At 43.9% G+C, this 16,184-nt stretch overlaps 1 long non-coding RNA gene across 1 annotated transcript; it reads left to right on the plus strand.

The window, feature by feature from the left end:
• Positions 1 to 11,008: 11,008 nt before the first annotated feature.
• On the plus strand, positions 11,009 to 12,474 carry LOC309587811. Its single transcript, XR_014227607.1, has 3 exons — positions 11,009 to 11,333; positions 11,924 to 12,177; positions 12,291 to 12,474. It is a non-coding gene; the product is annotated as an uncharacterized lncRNA (long non-coding RNA).
• The last annotated feature ends 3,710 nt before the right edge of the window (positions 12,475 to 16,184 follow it).

Below are 16,184 nucleotides of genomic sequence, written 5' to 3' on the forward strand. Positions count from 1 at the left end.
ACTAAATTAGATAGATGGGCATACTGCTGTACTGCATAATAATTTAGCAAGTAAACATATTGTTGGAGAATAAATCAAAGGCATCACAAAAATACGGTTTACCTTTTACCTGCGGAGTTGCAAGAGCCATTCGTACATGTAACTTCTTCTCTACAGCAGGAAACAATAGAGAAGTTATACAGCAAAGAGCTGATGAAGCTTTGTGAAACCTATTGCTCGTGGTCTTAGTGCTATATAAATGAAAGTGTTTTCTGTGTTATGTTTCAGAGCTGCAACAGCATAAACCCAGCACAACTCAGGCTGTTTTAATAGAGTGGAATTTGATCCTAAGTAGTCTGAGGTTTTTATTGAGGCAACTCAATCGGGCTGATGCTCTGATACAGTATATTACGCTTTGGGAATATTACAATGGGATCTGTTTTGGAACCGAATAACAAAAGGCATAAAGGAGCTTAACGTTGACCTAAATGATCCAATATATTATTTTAAAATAACCCTTGCCGTACCTTCTGGGCATTCGATTCCTGACGGCTTACTGAAACTTCATCTGTTTTTAACAAAAATCCTCGTTGCATGGCGAGCGCCTCAGCACAACGCGGAGCAACGAAGGGGCTGTGGCAGCGCACAGGAAACGATCTGAAGCAGAGAAACCACGCTGCCGGGACAGCTAGTTGTGTGCGCTGCGAAAAGCTTTCATCTGCCATAGCACCAAAAAAAAACCCTCAAAACAACCCGAACAAAACCCCCGGCTGTTTCCTCCCCACCTTTCAGATGCCACCAGCTTGTCCTGATGGCCAGCGAGAGCTGAATGAAGTTGGAAACGCTGCTGCAAACCTTCGCACCACGTCCCGAGCGTGGGTGTCCGCTTGGCGCAGCCTCACGAACCCGGCAAATTCATTTCCTTCCGAAAAGGGCTTGACTCCGCATCGTGTCTGGCTCCACCTGGAAACTTAAACCGTTGTTGTACGTGAACTCTCACTGAACCTGAGTCGCTGTTTTCATATTCATCATCTCTGCCGCTTTGAGTAGTAAAGTCCTCCTTGTTGAGCTGGGTCCTTTGGAAGAAGGTCTGACTTCATGCAGCCCAGCAGCCAAGGTGCAGAAACGGGTGCAGGAGTCCTGGATGTACCATCGGTGCCCATATGCAGGTTAGCTGTGCCTCCGTTACGTGTCCACTCTCCTGCAATCCACCTACAGCTTCCAGATGTGCTGATAGGGGATGATCTGAATTTTATCTGACTTACTGAACTTCAATCAGAGATTTTTTAAAATTTTATTTTATTTTATTTTATTTTATTTTATTTTATTTTATTTTATTTTATTTTATTTATTAAATTGCTCAATACTTAGGAGGGAAAAAACCCCCATTGCTGGGAAGGTCCTGCCCTGGTTGTTGGAATTGTAGGAATTCAAATACATGACATTGAAGTGCGTGCTGCTTATTTTGGGGGAGCGGAGGGGAGGGAAGAAAGCAGTAAATGTCCACATATCTACAGAGGACTACGGGCATACCTGCACCCAGAAAGTCTACGGGGACACCGCTGTTTTCTGTTCCTTTTTTCTAGGGCAGGTACCGCAAGAGCTGATGCTGGTTTGCTGCATGTTTGTCTAGAAGCAGCCACTGTAAATGGGGTACAATAAAAACTGACGGGCTTCAGGATTTACCAGAAAATGCTGTATCTTACTGCAAAATCAAAACCTGCACAACTTGCTACCAAGTGCAGCTGATGAAGCCACAGGTGTAATGTTAAAGGGATGCTACTGGTTTTTCATATATAAATTCCAATATGTTAAAACTTTTCATTTTCCAAAGACTATCAATAGCTCTTATAAAGTATGCTTTTCAGTGTGCCATAATTCAGACAAGTTCAGTGACTCATGACAACTGGGGGAAAAGAAAGTATCAAGATTTAAATTATCATTCTGCCCCTTGGGTCTAAGGTTCAATCAGAACGATTCCCACATCTTTTACTTAGCAACACAAAAATGCTCTAAAGAAAAATTCGCTTTTGAATGCTTTTGGAATGCTATTTCACGTTTTAAAATACATCTACTGAAGCTGAGGTCTGGAGTGATCTAGCTGACGTGGTGATGAGTAGGGGGGTGTCTGTTGGTAGTCTGAATTAGACCTATCCCTGAATGTATAGATTATAACCGAGGTTGAGCTTGAATCAACAGAAATGCCAGTTTGATTCCCTCCTACCTGAGTTGATCTTTCTACTCCTTGAAGCATATTTCAATAACCCACTTGTTATTTTCCTCTGAGTTACCGTATGCTATTATTGTTCTCATCTATACGTTCACTTGATTATGGGACTGCCTTCTGAGCCCGTCATCGCTGTCGCCGCTTCATAATGCGCGTAATTATTTCTCTGTGGGCTGCCAGACCTGCTAATGATGCTGCGACGGTGTTCGCTTCTGCGGAGCCTAATTGAAGCTGGAGCGCGGCTGGTAAGAGCAATCTAGGTCAGAGCAGTCTCAGGACTGCTTCGTGGGGGCGTTCACGGTGGTTGGGGTTTTTGCATCGAGTTCACAACAACTTACTCCATTAGGGCCCTTGGAGTCTCCCGGGCTTTCGGAAAAAGCGTGTTCTCGTGCGTTTATGCTGTAGCTTTTGATTTGTGCGTCACCTGCAGCTTCTGATGAGATCCGCTCCCTCGGGGTCCCCGAGGTTGGTGGTTTTATGAACTCTCTCCAGATTAAAATTCAGCTGCTTGTTCAAAGTGTGATGCTCAGAACTGGATGCTGTTTCCCGATGAAAGAGTGTATCCAATTAGTTCCTCCAATTTACTGGCCAAAGCAGCCTTCCAGCTTCTGCATTAGCTGGAAGCTGATGGAGAATCCAGTAAGCACAAAAATCAATCATCTCTTCTGTGCTGCTCAGCATCTTTGTATGTGAATTAATCTATGCGCAAATATTAAATCTCATGATGCTGAAATCACAGATAAAAATTGAGACCTTGTATTACCACAGCTTGAAATTACTCTTGTTACACGGTAGAGAAATATTTTTGCATTTCAGTTTATTAAATTCATGTTGCAGAAGTGTAATAAAGTTAATAACACACCAGCAAATGCAGTCTTTGCTCTTGGAGACCTCTATGTAGCATCAGGTACAGGTCACAAAACGGGCGAGGAAGAGACCACGGAAGAAGCAGCAGATCAAGATTTTACGCTGTAAGTTATTTCCTATGAACAAGGGTGAGGAGGGAGAAAGAGCAGGAATGAGAAGTGCCTTACCCTAAAGATTTCTTCTGCACAGCCCATTTAAGGCCAACATCTAGGAAATCACACCTGGATTTACTCGGTAAGCAGGGCACGAGCCCGAGAACTGCATCTAAATAGGCCAGGACAAGGTCACAGCTGCATGTGGGGAATATTGCACAGCCCCTGGCCCCCAAACACGCACACACACACGGACTCTCACACTCTCTCCCTCTGTACTCATCTCACTGTCTCACAACCCTGTTTTCTTTCATGAGACTGCCCAGGAAAGCTGCTTAGCAAAGGTACCCTCACCCAAAGGTATATGGGGTGCCCCGGGTCACCAGGGACCATGTGGGTAGAGCTTTCCTGGGCCTTCACGTGGGCTCTCCACCACGGCGCGGTGGCTGTCACCCCCGGCTGGCATCGAGAGGGGGGTCCTTGCAGACTCCTGGCTTTGGAAGGGAGCTGAGGGGTGCGCCAGGAGCCCGGCGTGGGGAGGGTGTCCTGGGCTATGTCTCGGCGGCCGCCAGGCCAGGCTACTCTGTAAGGCAGTGCTGCCGTTCTCAGCTGATGAACCTTTGGTGAGCTGTCAATGACTTCCAGGAAAACGCAGAGGAGAATGAAGAAACGTAAGCCTTTTGTTCAGAGCCCTGCGTCTGCGGAGCAGTGGCTTGCACTTCCTTTGAAAAACCTGTTAGAAATCTGCAAACAGGAAAAGAAAACCTGAATACGGTGGAATACAGGCAAAGTCTAGTAAGCTGATGGAAAGTACATTTATTTTTTTTCCCCCTAGGAAAAGACAGGGGTGGCCATTTTTCTCACGGATAATTAGCATGCTAATTGCAATGTGTTTAATACACAGCTAGTGAGAGGTCAGAGCCTACGCTGATTGCTTTGCTCTAACTGCAGCACCTCGAAACCAGAAACCACATCTTCCCAGTGCATGCTCCGACGTGCACGAGAGGTACCAGTAAATGGTCCCTTGCATTATCCTCTCCCATTTTGTATGTGAGGTTGCTGTGGAGGCATGCTGCTTAGGATTTTTTCTGAGAAAAGCATGATTTACCTTGAACTCTCTCAGTGCTGTGCGGTAGTCTGTCAGAGAGGGCTGCTAATGGCGCAAAACCCTTTCCACAGCCCTGACGTTTACAGGTTGGCTGTGTGCATACACGTGTAAAATGTTGTTTCAGCTGGTTTTTCTTTCTGAGGGGAGCGAGCCGAAGAAGGAAGGGAGCTCACTCGCACACCCCTCTGCCAGCCTCCTGCTTCGTGTCACCTGCAGGCTATTGCGGAGCATTGGGGTTGGACACAAAAACACTTGGAGCCCGTCCCTCGTCCCCAGATACGTATTTTAAAAGAACAAACAGTGTGGCTGCTTTATCACAGAGAAATGCCCTTTAATTAATAATATAATAGTAATGCTGGCACAGGGCAGCCTTCTCAACTCAAGCCAGTGCTGTAGTCATCAGCTTGTTAGATGTGCATAACATATAAATCCTAATTTTCAGGTAGCATGTGAAAAAATAGGTTTACCAAGTATCATCCCCTGTCTGTGTGTGTGTCTGTCTCAAGTTGCACTTGAAATGGCTTTCAGATGGCTTCCTCAAAGAAGAGAAAAAAGAAATACATGTATTGAGAGGGCGGTAGATGCAGGGTTCAAAAAGCATGCCACGCAGTCATCTAATTCTGGTTCAGATAAATGCTAACTTCTGCAGTCACGGAATTGTGTATTTTATCCACTTCCCTGCAAACATTAGTAATGAAAGCTCTTTGGATGAAGAGCTGGAATGGCCACTGAAGCTGTAACGGGTTGAATTTGCTGCTACAATTTCAACAGACAAAATGTAGAGGAAACTTTGTGTAAGCACTAGATAAAAATAATTCATCAAGCTAGTGAATCAAAGCCTTTTTTTTGTCAGAACAATTCCTGGTGTTGTCAAGCTCCTGGGACAAGTAAACTGTGGCGTAAGAATTGTTCTTCTTTCTTCTGCCTCCCTGAAAGATTTTTAAAGGGGCTTCAGAAAGCACAGCAGCAGAAGAGCTGGCTGCGGCGGCGGGCAGATGCCGCCCAGCTGGATCCTGACATCCTCCCCTGTGCCCAGTGAGTCCCCAGTTCAGAGCCAACAGTCTGGGCTTGCAAACCTCTCCCCGTGGTCTAGCGAAAGCCCCGTAACAATGTGATCGTGCGGAGTCCTCGGGTTTGGTTGGGCTGAAAACTGTGGCGGGGACTCGGTGGTTGTTGCTCGCTACCTGATGTCCTTTTGGGAAGGAGCACAGTGACAAACTCATGCGGACGGGGGAGCTGCACGTGCAAGTGCTCTGCATCATCCACCATCTTCCAGAGGGCTTCAGCAGAGAAGGATGGGACACCTGAGAGGAGTGACGCTGAATGACGGAAAGGGAAGAATCCCTTTTTCTTTTACGCTGTGAACACTCGGTGGGCTGTCCACCCTTACAATAAGCCCCCAGCCTGTAGTAGCTGATGTCCACGGGGAGCCAGTCACCAAGGCAGGGCTTGAGTGTAAGCAGATATAGTAGACAGGCAAGGGGGCTGTTGGTGTCCAGCTCAGTAACACTCATGCATAAACTCCAGCAGTTGAAATATGTACTCCAAAGGAACACAAAATTTTAGTAATACCAGCGAGGTGTGGAGTAGTTCACAGCCTTGGTGTCCTATCGGATACGGTTAATGCTCCCGTGTTTCTTGTCAGCATGATAGGCAGGACTCCAGCTTCCATCAGTTTCGGGGAAGCTCTTGTTCTAGTTCCCACAAAAAGATTGTTCCTTCATGTTCTGTGTATTTGTTAATTTTACCCCTAATATTTTAAAGCTGTATCATATATACCAAAGAGCAAATACATAGACTGTAAGAGTACTACAGCTGTGAATAAACTAGCTGTATTTTGTGCAAAAGATGTATAATTCACTGTAGAATTTCTCCTCTCTACCTTGTCCCATTTTTCCCCCCGTCTGTGTGATCCTGCAGTAAACCAACACCTGAGACAAGAGGCAGCTCGCCATCACCTTGGTGTCAGTGGTTTCTGTGAGAACATCTCTAAAAGCGGTATTTCTGCTGAGAGGTAACGGCTCACATTAAAAAAAAAATCTCTTTTAACTTGTGGAGTTTCCAGGCCCCACATGGATGGTCCCAAACCAAAGCCCCCTAATACTTTAGGTGTAGGAAACAAGCCTGTATGTTTGCGGTATCGCTGCAGTAATGCTGCTCTGGGAACGGCACGGCGCTGCTTCTTCCCTCCTGATGTCCCCTGCGGCGTCGTGCAGCCAAGCACTTACACCCTGGGGATGAAATTTAGTTAGCAGCAATGGCTGAGGGTTTGTTTTCCTCCCCACGTGAAGCTACGCTGATCCAGAGCACAACATCAAAGCTCGGCTCTGCTCCTCTGCCACTAGTGGAGATGTTAGGCAAGTTTGGCTGCTTTGTAATGTGGTAAAGAGAGGTGGGAAGAAATGTGTGAAGTAACATAATAAAGAAAACTACTTAACAATAAAAAGCTTGAAGTGCTTTACTTTTTTTTTCTTTTTTCCTTCTTTTTCTTTTTTTTCTTTCTTTTTCCTCTCTTTTTTTTTTTTTCCTTTCTTCTTGTGTTTTGCTTTACACTTGCACCGTGGCACATTCTCAAATTGGGTAAATCGCAGCAGCTTCGGAGAAATTCCTGTAACAAGCAGGATTCCTGAAGACCGTATCTCAGAATCGCCCTCGCTAGGGCAGCTGCCGAGGATGCCCGGGGAACAATACTCCTCCTGTCTGAGGAGCGAAACAAGAAGGCCCAGGCGTGCTGCTTCTCAAAATGCTTGTTTATAGGCAAAATTTTAACACGTTGAATGTGCTGAAGCACATTCTAGATTTTAACTGCGTTGTGTAGATTTCAAGTGAAAAGTACTTTCCAGAATTGCAGAGAAAGCTCATAGCTGGCTTGACCAAGTAAAATGTTTATTATGAAATTTCTGAAGTGTTTATATTACATAGATATAATAAATGGGGGTTTATATTACAAATACCATAGTTAGAAATTATATAATTATGCATAATTGTATAGTTATTAATCCTGTATTAATTATATATTGTGGGTTATTTGCAATATATAGACTATATAATTATATAAATTTGCACTTACAAATTTCTTACATATTTATAAACACGGTTTCTTACCTGTTGATAAGCCTGTAATCTCTGAGTTGCTCAGCATCATTTATTAACTCTCGAGTTAAAGACGCCTTCTCTCAAGCGTTTGACTCAGTTCCTCCCTGGCCCCTGGGGAGCCGTGGTACCTCGTCTGTTTGCAGGCACACGAAAAGCAGCATTGCGACGCTGAAACAGGACAGCGCGGTGCATGTGCCAGCTCTACCGTGCTAATAAAAATAAAGTAAAAGAAATAGGATGAGTAGGCGTTAAGTCTCTAAAGACTAGCAGGGCTCTCCTTTTGCAAAGGCAAGTCAGTGGCAATCACCGGTGCTGATTTATTCTGAGCTGGGGAGCGAGGAGGGAAGCAAACCAGAAGCTGGGCTCCCTTTTGCAGTTAAGTGCTAATGTTAACTCCTCTGGGGAGGAAAAGGAAGGTTTAGACACGTACAGTTAATGAACAAAGCAACTGAATAAATACAAAGGGACCAAACAAGTCAGCATTTTGCATTTTTTTTGGTCTTCTGAGAGGTTGTACACAGTAACCGGGGGATAGAGCGGGGTGCGGGGAGGGTCTCAGTGCTTTGAAAAGCGGAAATTCCCCTCTCCCAGAGAAGGAAACGTGCCGCGCTTGAGAATGCTCACGAAGCGGTTGGCAGCCCTGTGCAGGAAGAGAAAATCATCTCGTCTTGAACTTGAAAGCAAAACTCGATTTCAAGTGAACGCTAGAGCAGCAGCGTGATTGGCGAAGCTTATGGTTTGGGTGACCGATACAGTTTCTTTACTGACATGTAAATACATAGGTAAAAAAGCATTTAGCGAAAGGCCTTTCCCTGAGGATTTCTTTTGAAGCAATACAAGAAGCCTCCCACATTTTGTGTATTTATGAATTTGGCATTTTCAAAGTGAGGGCTGCAGGGGGAAGGTGGGATTGCGAGCGAGACTGGTTCAACAGCTGTCTGCAAACCACCTTTAGTGGCCTGAACATTGCAAGGTGTTTCCAAATACCTTGAACAGGAATGTTTTTGCCACCCAAGCCTATGTGAGCCACCGGGGCTATTTGAAAAATATATTTTCATGTCAGCTGATGCTGGTTTATCCTCTTCTGTTTGCACAGAAAAAAATAATCTCTCCTTCGTACTTCAAAACGCTTTAAAACCCCAGCTTTGAAGCAAGGCTTGAGGATGCAGTGATGATCTCCTGATTTCTGTTTAGCCTTGCCTAGAGCCTATCTGCTTCGGCCAGCAAAAGCAGCCCCGGCTTTTTTGGCCATCAGTAGCTGCTCTGCGACTCCATCTGGGTTTTATTTTTTTTCTCCCTCTCTCAGGGGAAGGCTCACGCGGTGTCTCAGTGCCGAAGTGGCAGGCGAACACGGGGTGGACGCTGAACCTTGGCGGAGCCCGAACTCAGCTGGCCCAGGAAACCACTTTGCAGCCGGCTGCCCTGCGCCACCACAGCTTCACCAAAAGGCTGGTGCGATGTCGGCAAAGGTCGTAACTGGGGGAAATGTGCTCCGGGTCATATTTTTATATATAGCAGACAGAAAAGGAACAGAGAAGTAAGAGAGCGAATCGGGTGTTTTTTTAGATGGCAGTGTGTTTTTCAGACTCGGTTCCCCAATCGCCTTTGCACCGTGAGGTCCTCCTGCCGTGTGCCGTTTGCTTTCATCAGGAGAGTGTGTGTGTAAGACGAGTAACGCCAAGGCTTTACAGGAATAACCTCTGAGCTACACAACAGCAGCTTCACCTTGGAGAACAAGAGTAAAAAGAAAAATGAGTCCAGCGCAGCCCGGTTTTGCCCACTGCTAAGATCTGTGGGTCTTCCAGCACGCGGGCTTGTGCACCACCGCGGCTCTGACCGCCGTAGTGGGAGGGATCCACCCAGGCCAGGTCAGCCGGAGTCATTTTGAAGGGAAAGAACACTTTAAAAGTAAACAGAGTGAGTCATGGTGCCTGTTGGCATAAACGCACAGCACGTAGGAGCAGGAAGCGTCTTTGTTTTTGTGCACGGGAGGGTGCTTTCAGGTCAGGTTATCACTGAGGTGCATTTCTGGCCAAGCGAAATAACGGCTTGCTCCGGCAGTGAGACCATCCCACCCGGCGGGGGAAGCAGTTTCATGCAGTTCAATAGCAGGTACCTACATCTTTGGTTTTTTGTATTTAACAACGATGAATCTTTAACCAGAATCCTTCTACCTGCTGCCCATGAAAATGCCAGCCACGTTGTGCGCACAGCGGTCTAATCCTGGCCTTAAAAACCTCGTCAAAGCTCTCTGGGACTGGTCAGCCCTGTACAGGCTGGGAAAAATATTTGTGAGCCACCCGAATTGCCCTACCGGGACTCTGAGCCAAGGTACCGATGTCTGTGGCAACGCTAGCTTTGTCTGAGAACAAAATGTAGTTTCCTTTTGTGTGTGCGTGGTTAAGCAGCGCTGAACAAATAAACATTGTGTGGGAATTGGTCATAACAGAAATACTACTACTTTTTTTTTTTTTTTTTTTTTTTTTAAAATATCTGAGTCATTCGTTGCAGAACACGGACCCGTTTATTGCTTGGGAATGCCTGCAACTGCTAGCTGCAACTTGAAAATGACAGATGTAGCCATGGCGGGAACAGATGACTATTGCATTAACAGCCAGGGATGATTCTGCATGTAAAATTTAGCATAAGAAAGAAGGGTCTGAAAACTGGCAGTCTGCCTAGTGCCAGAATTACGAATTTGGTTTTTAGTATAGTTTAGGCTAGAAACCACCCTAATTAGCCTTTCTCCTTTAATTAAATGAGAAGTCTGACAGTATCCTCTGCTTCCCATAACTCATGTTTTGGGCTCAGCTCGTCCTGCCTTGCAAATGGGAGAACTGGAGAGAAATGGGGGAGAGAGACAAAGAGAAGACTCCAAAGTGTGCAACTATTGTTGCCGCTCGTCTCTCTCCAGGTAGGGCTCCCTGAAACGTTTCACATCGATATTGTCTTCCAGCTCTTCTGTTCCGGCTGCTCGCTGCTCACCGCTTAACCAAGAATGTGGAGATCCAGTAGTTGTTGGGTTATAAATGGGCCACGTGCAAAGTGATGGCCAGAGTACAGATATATAGACTTTAAGATGTAAGAAAGATTTATGGAAATGAGGGAGGCGTAGGCTTGTACAGGCAAATGCTGCCCTGAAGGGTTCCAACTAATTTACTGGAAATTGCTTCTAATGAAAGTAACTTCATGCGGATAGGTTTTGTAACAACAATTTTAGAAGTTGAGTGATGAAAAATGCTTAGGAAGGATCACATGTACGCATTGAGGCTCTGTTTATTATTATTATTATCATATTAATAATATATTATTATTAATCTTATTACTAATATTTATTAAAATTCATAACTTGATACATGTATGCCAGTTTGGATTTTAGAAATCTTGTCTTTTGTCCAGGTCTACTGAGCAGTTTCAGTGGCAGATACTAAAAAAATAATGTGAACCCAGTCCGAACGTCACGTGCGGGATATACAGTTTTGGTGGCCACATTTGAATGAACCTGCCATTTTCTGTTTGCTTCTTGCCAGCATCTGTTTAAAGCCTCCATCTTGAGAAAACACAGTGGAAAAATTAAGTACCTGTATATATTTTAGCATGTTAGTAGAAATAGCTGTTGAAGTTCAAAGAGTTAATTAACATTTAAATTACTGTATTTAAAAAAAATAAACAAACTGGACTAGTTGAACAGGTTTAATCAGAGAAGAAATCAATTTAATTGAGAGTAGATATGCAGCAATACCAGCTCCTAAAGCCAAGGTATGTGAGCTCATCTTTTGTGAGATGCATCAAGCTGATTTCTTCATTTATCGCTGCTGGTTTGGGCCTGCATCTTTCAGTAATTTGAGGGTTTTTTCCTAGAATAAGATGGTGAGAGGTGTGAGGATAGCAGCAGCACCGCATACAAGAGGCTGAATACAAGCGCCATGTTAAATAAAATCATTTCTTTGGTGTCTGTACTCTGGTAAGAAATTTATCATCTTTTCTACATATCCCATTGCTAGACATATTTGTTACAAGTATTTGCCCAATTTTACCCAAATTGTTTTCCTCTAATATTTCCTCCCAGATGTACAGTGCTTTCCTTTTTTTTAATTCAATTAAAATCATTACAGTGAAATCTCAATACCATTTTGAAAACTGGCCTTGGGTGCAATATTCGACCTTGATGCAGCCTCGCTGGCCTGGCCCAGCCTGCAGCCTCGCTGCTGAGCCCTGCCTGGCTGAGCACCAGCAGCGCCGCCGCTTTTTCACGCTGGACCAAGAGCGCGTTGCTCTCTTCAGCTTGCATTACAAAGCCCCTGAAATACCCGTGCCAGCTCCCGCAGGGAGTTGTACACACTGCCAGCCACAGGCACAACACTCATGAATCGGCTCAAAAAGTAAGGCTGGAGAGCTAACATTTTTGTTCACGCTTTATGCATATATACGTATGTATAATATATGTACATACACACGCGTGTGTACTTGTTTGGGTTGTCACTTCAAAGCCTTTGGGCTCTGTCTGTTTTGCATTTGCCAAGGTTTGTGTCTGTTTGGTTTTTTTCTCCCCAGGCACCAGGGTGCCTCTGTGGTTTAGGGATGTAACGCTGCCAATGCGCTATAAAAGGGGATCGAGGCCAAGCTTCTCCCCTCCTCCAGGGCAGGTTGTCGCACGGGAACCAGGAGAAGGTTTGCTCTGTCCCTCCCGTCCTGCGGAGATCCCAGATGGCTGCAGCGTCAGCTGAAGTCACGCTCTGCTCTGTAACCTCTTTCTGAAGACTCGAGGATACTGGTTCAAAAGCCAGAAGCCTTGTGTGAAGCTGCTTGTGAGTCAGGGGGTGCCTGGGAGGCGAGAGCGGCTTTTCTTTGTATTTTAAAGTAATAAAAGTTTTCTACCTTCCTCTAGAATTAAAACCACTTTCTGTTTAAACATTTACAGTTCTTTAATGCACATACCTCTGACACATCTTACAAATACGTGGAAATACTGCAGCCTGTGTTTTCCGTAAGCCTTCAGAAGATTGTTTCAAGGGCTTGCTGCTGGAGTAATTTAACAGTCGTGCTGCAAAAATGGGAAGGTAAGCAGCCCAGCAGAAGATACAGTAGCCAAAACTCTTATCTCAAGACCCACGGCATGGAGAATTGCATCAACTTCCCTTAGTCAATAATGAGTCTTATTTATAAATTCACATACAATGCAGAGAGGAAGCTCGCTGCACTATTGTGGAGATCAAAGTTTCAATGTGTTTGTTTTCTCCTTCTCCTGTTTAGAGAACTGCAGTCAGTTTGCATGTCTCTGTATCCCTCTCCTCATTGCTGAGCCCAGCACAGTTGATAGCCTTGGGCATTTTTTTAAAGCTGTTTCTAAAGATAAACATTTTGCAAAAATTCCCAGAATGCAAGCGCTCAACTTAATTTACCCAGAGCCGTACTGTTTGTTAGCAGGCTGTTCCTTTGTAGGGGGTTTGAAGTTCCAATTCGATGTATCATAAATAAATATATAACAAGAAACTACTTCTGTGGTCAAGGGGGGAAGCCCTGCCTTACTGAGGTCCGTACAAAGAAAACCTCTATTGATTGAGTTCAATAAAATTCAGAGGTTAATCCCAAATCTCCTGCTCCTTTTTTAAGAACCATTCTGTCACTGAAAAAATACGAATAAAGTTACGTATACTAATCCAAACAATCCCCAAAGTGCCTGAGCACACTCAGATTCTTTCATCTTCACAACAGCTTTATAAAAGTGGATTGTCCTTAGCTTTCCAACGGCAGTTGGAGAAGCCGAGAGGCGATGTTTTCTGTCAATGCGCAGAATGCCATCTGTCCTTTCTCCCAGGTGATGCTCTGTGATCTAAAACAGGCAACGCGGGTGTTCGTCACCGTCCGCTTGGCCACGGCAGGTAACTGCTCGGCGGCGTGCGTGGCGAAGGCAGCTGCCAGCCGGGAGATTCCCTCTTCTCCTGCAAAGAGCAGAGGCATTTTCACTAGACAGGCTAGGATGCTTTGCTCATGTGTAATACCCGAGAGAAGGAGAAAGCATATAGTATGTGTATACCTGTACTATAGTCTATATAGTATATGTATATAGTACACATATATGTAAATACATGGGTTTTTTTAACAGACTGCAAAACCCCACCTTACTCTGAGTCCTGTGGGTGTGTTCTTCCACAGAAGCAAAGGGCTAATTGGGAGGGGAAGCAGAAGCCGATTACCCCCCCACCTCCGAAGCCATTTCTCCTAAAGTTTCTCAGCCTTCTTGGGTTGGCAGCTTTATAGGAGGACTCGGTTTTGCAACCTTTTTACAGCACCTACAAAGAATTAATGGTAAAATAACCCCAAAGTAACCGTACTACTTGGCTTAAGCACAGAGATGGCTAGGTATGGTATGGGTACAGGGGAGTTCCCCGGACAGCTAGGCTGTTCGATCTAGCTGCGGGACTGAAAAAGATCAATTTTGACCAGAAATGTTGTAAGTATTTCAGAGCTAAACAAATTTAGGAGAGTTCATGGTCAGCTCTTATTGCCGCAGTGTGTTAAGGTTCTATCTATCTCCGGAAAGATTTGTATACTTTTCCCTTCATGCTGCATAAGCGGTTTGGTGAATTTAAAGTGGGTTTACTTCTGTGAAAGATAGCTACTGGTATCAGAATTGTCTTTTTTTAATACTTATATTTAAAAAAATAAAAATTTGCATCTTATTACATTAAAAGAGATAAGTAGATGGACAGAAACAGTGTAAAAATGAATGTAAGAGCTTTATTGGCCTGGTCAATGAAAGCTTAGCTACTCTTTTGGTCTTTAAACTCTATTGGAATGAGAACACTTCTGAGATGGGATTTATTTTCCTTGTCAGCCACAAACATTTTCACGTAAAATGAAAAATAGGAAGGGAAAAAAATGCAAGACAGACACTGCATATGCAAACTTTATTATGTAACAATGAAAAACATAGGTGAAAGGATTTACAGTAAAATTTAATGTTTCAGGAAGTGTTTACAGATCATTAATTAAAAGACAACAGGCTGGATATAACCTGCATTTAGTTCCACAGACTTGACTCATCTGAGGGCTCTGAGTTTTCATACGGCATTGAGAAAGCATACGGTAATGAGTCTCCAGATGTATTAGCTTAAATATCAGCACACACAGTCATACCAGTAATTCATAACATCACAGGCAGCAATAACCTGGCTACTAACAATTCAGGGGACTTGAATGGTCACCAATGCGGAACTGTGAGTCTTTTAAGTATTTTTTAAAATACCTTTTATTAAATTAAGGATAACTTAATATCTTGGGATACTAAATTCGGTGCCTCCAGTCTTAGAGGGGTTCATGGTTTGGAGAGAGGTCCTCTGTAAAGCGAACCTGTTCTCCCAAGGCGTCAGTACACCAGAACTTCCCGGGACTAGTTAAGTGTGTAACACCACACAAGAAAGCACAGCCTGTAGAGGCCTTCCTCGCTGTTAATCAGAGATATCTGAGACTTCAGTCCTGCAGAAAATCTCAAATTCCACTTTGACAACACTCAGATTTTACAGAGTAGAGATAATAATATTCATAATACATTTCTACATAGCCAACTATTTCATATTTTATCTTAAATTCAAGCACTTTTTACTGCCAAGTGTGTGCCCTGAGGAGACCTGAGAATCATAACTTACATCCGCAGCAATTTTTCCTGGGCCTTGCTGGAGGAGAGCAAAATAATCCCGTTTTTTGTTATCAGTATTGTTCTCCACCATTCTCCTGAGCCTTGTCACAGTTAACACCCACTGCCCAGTGCTTTTCGAACAGCTTCTTCCCAAACCCCTGCCCCTCTTTCTACCTCCAGCTGAAGAGTATTTCAGAGACAGGAACCACAGAAGGAAAGGTGGCAGGCAGCCACCTTGGTGGGACCAGCTCCAGCGCTCTTCACTCCTTACTGAAATCGAAAGGAGAACCGAGGGTTGAATTTTGAAGGGTCAGCATCTTACAGGGACACAGCTGTTGTACTATTCTCAGGTAGATGTGATATTGTAGTGCTTAATATTTATCGTTAAAATGAAAGCCTGGAGAATTCTTTTCTGGCTTATGTTGTGGGATTGAGACACTATATGTATAGATTGGCAAATTTCTCTGCTTCCAAGTCCTTTACACAAACACTGAAAACCTAACTTGCAGCAGCGCACAGGTAATATCATCTTGATGGTGATGGTCTGACTGGATTTCACATTTGTCCCATTTAACAGTTGACCTGTGATGGTCCCATAAATATTTCTGAAACAATCTCTCAAATGTATACCAATAATCAATAGGTTCACTGGCAGAATTGCAATAAACAGTTCTTAATGGCCCAACAGCTTTCTAATCCAGGTTCAATAAACAACCAAACCATTCCTCTGAAGGCATGCTTATTCTCTAAATGAGATTACAACTGAAAACCTTCATATTTAAGCATATTAATTGCAGGCCCCTGTTGCCAACAGAATGAAGCAGGCTCACTCCAAGCATTAGTTGCTGTAATTAAGACATCTACCAAAAACAGTTCTTAACATTATAATTGTAAACTATGCAAGAGTAATGAAGCAAAAATCTTTGCCGGAACCAAAAACATTCATTATCTGAAGACAGAAATGAAGCTTCAGTTGCATTCTTTTGCATAGTAAGTTATCAAATGTCTTTCAGATAAAAGCTGATTACCTTAACACAACTAAAGAACAGATTTATTCTGACTGCATTTATTTAAATCTATGATTAAACATGACTCTGGTTTGACCGAGTAACTTTTAATCTCATTTAGATGCCTCTTACTGCATCATGTAGTAAAAAAATATAATGAATGCATAAG

This window comes from Platalea leucorodia, assembly GCF_965183815.1.
Source record: "Platalea leucorodia genome assembly, chromosome: 3".
Classification (NCBI taxonomy): domain Eukaryota; kingdom Metazoa; phylum Chordata; class Aves; order Pelecaniformes; family Threskiornithidae; genus Platalea; species Platalea leucorodia.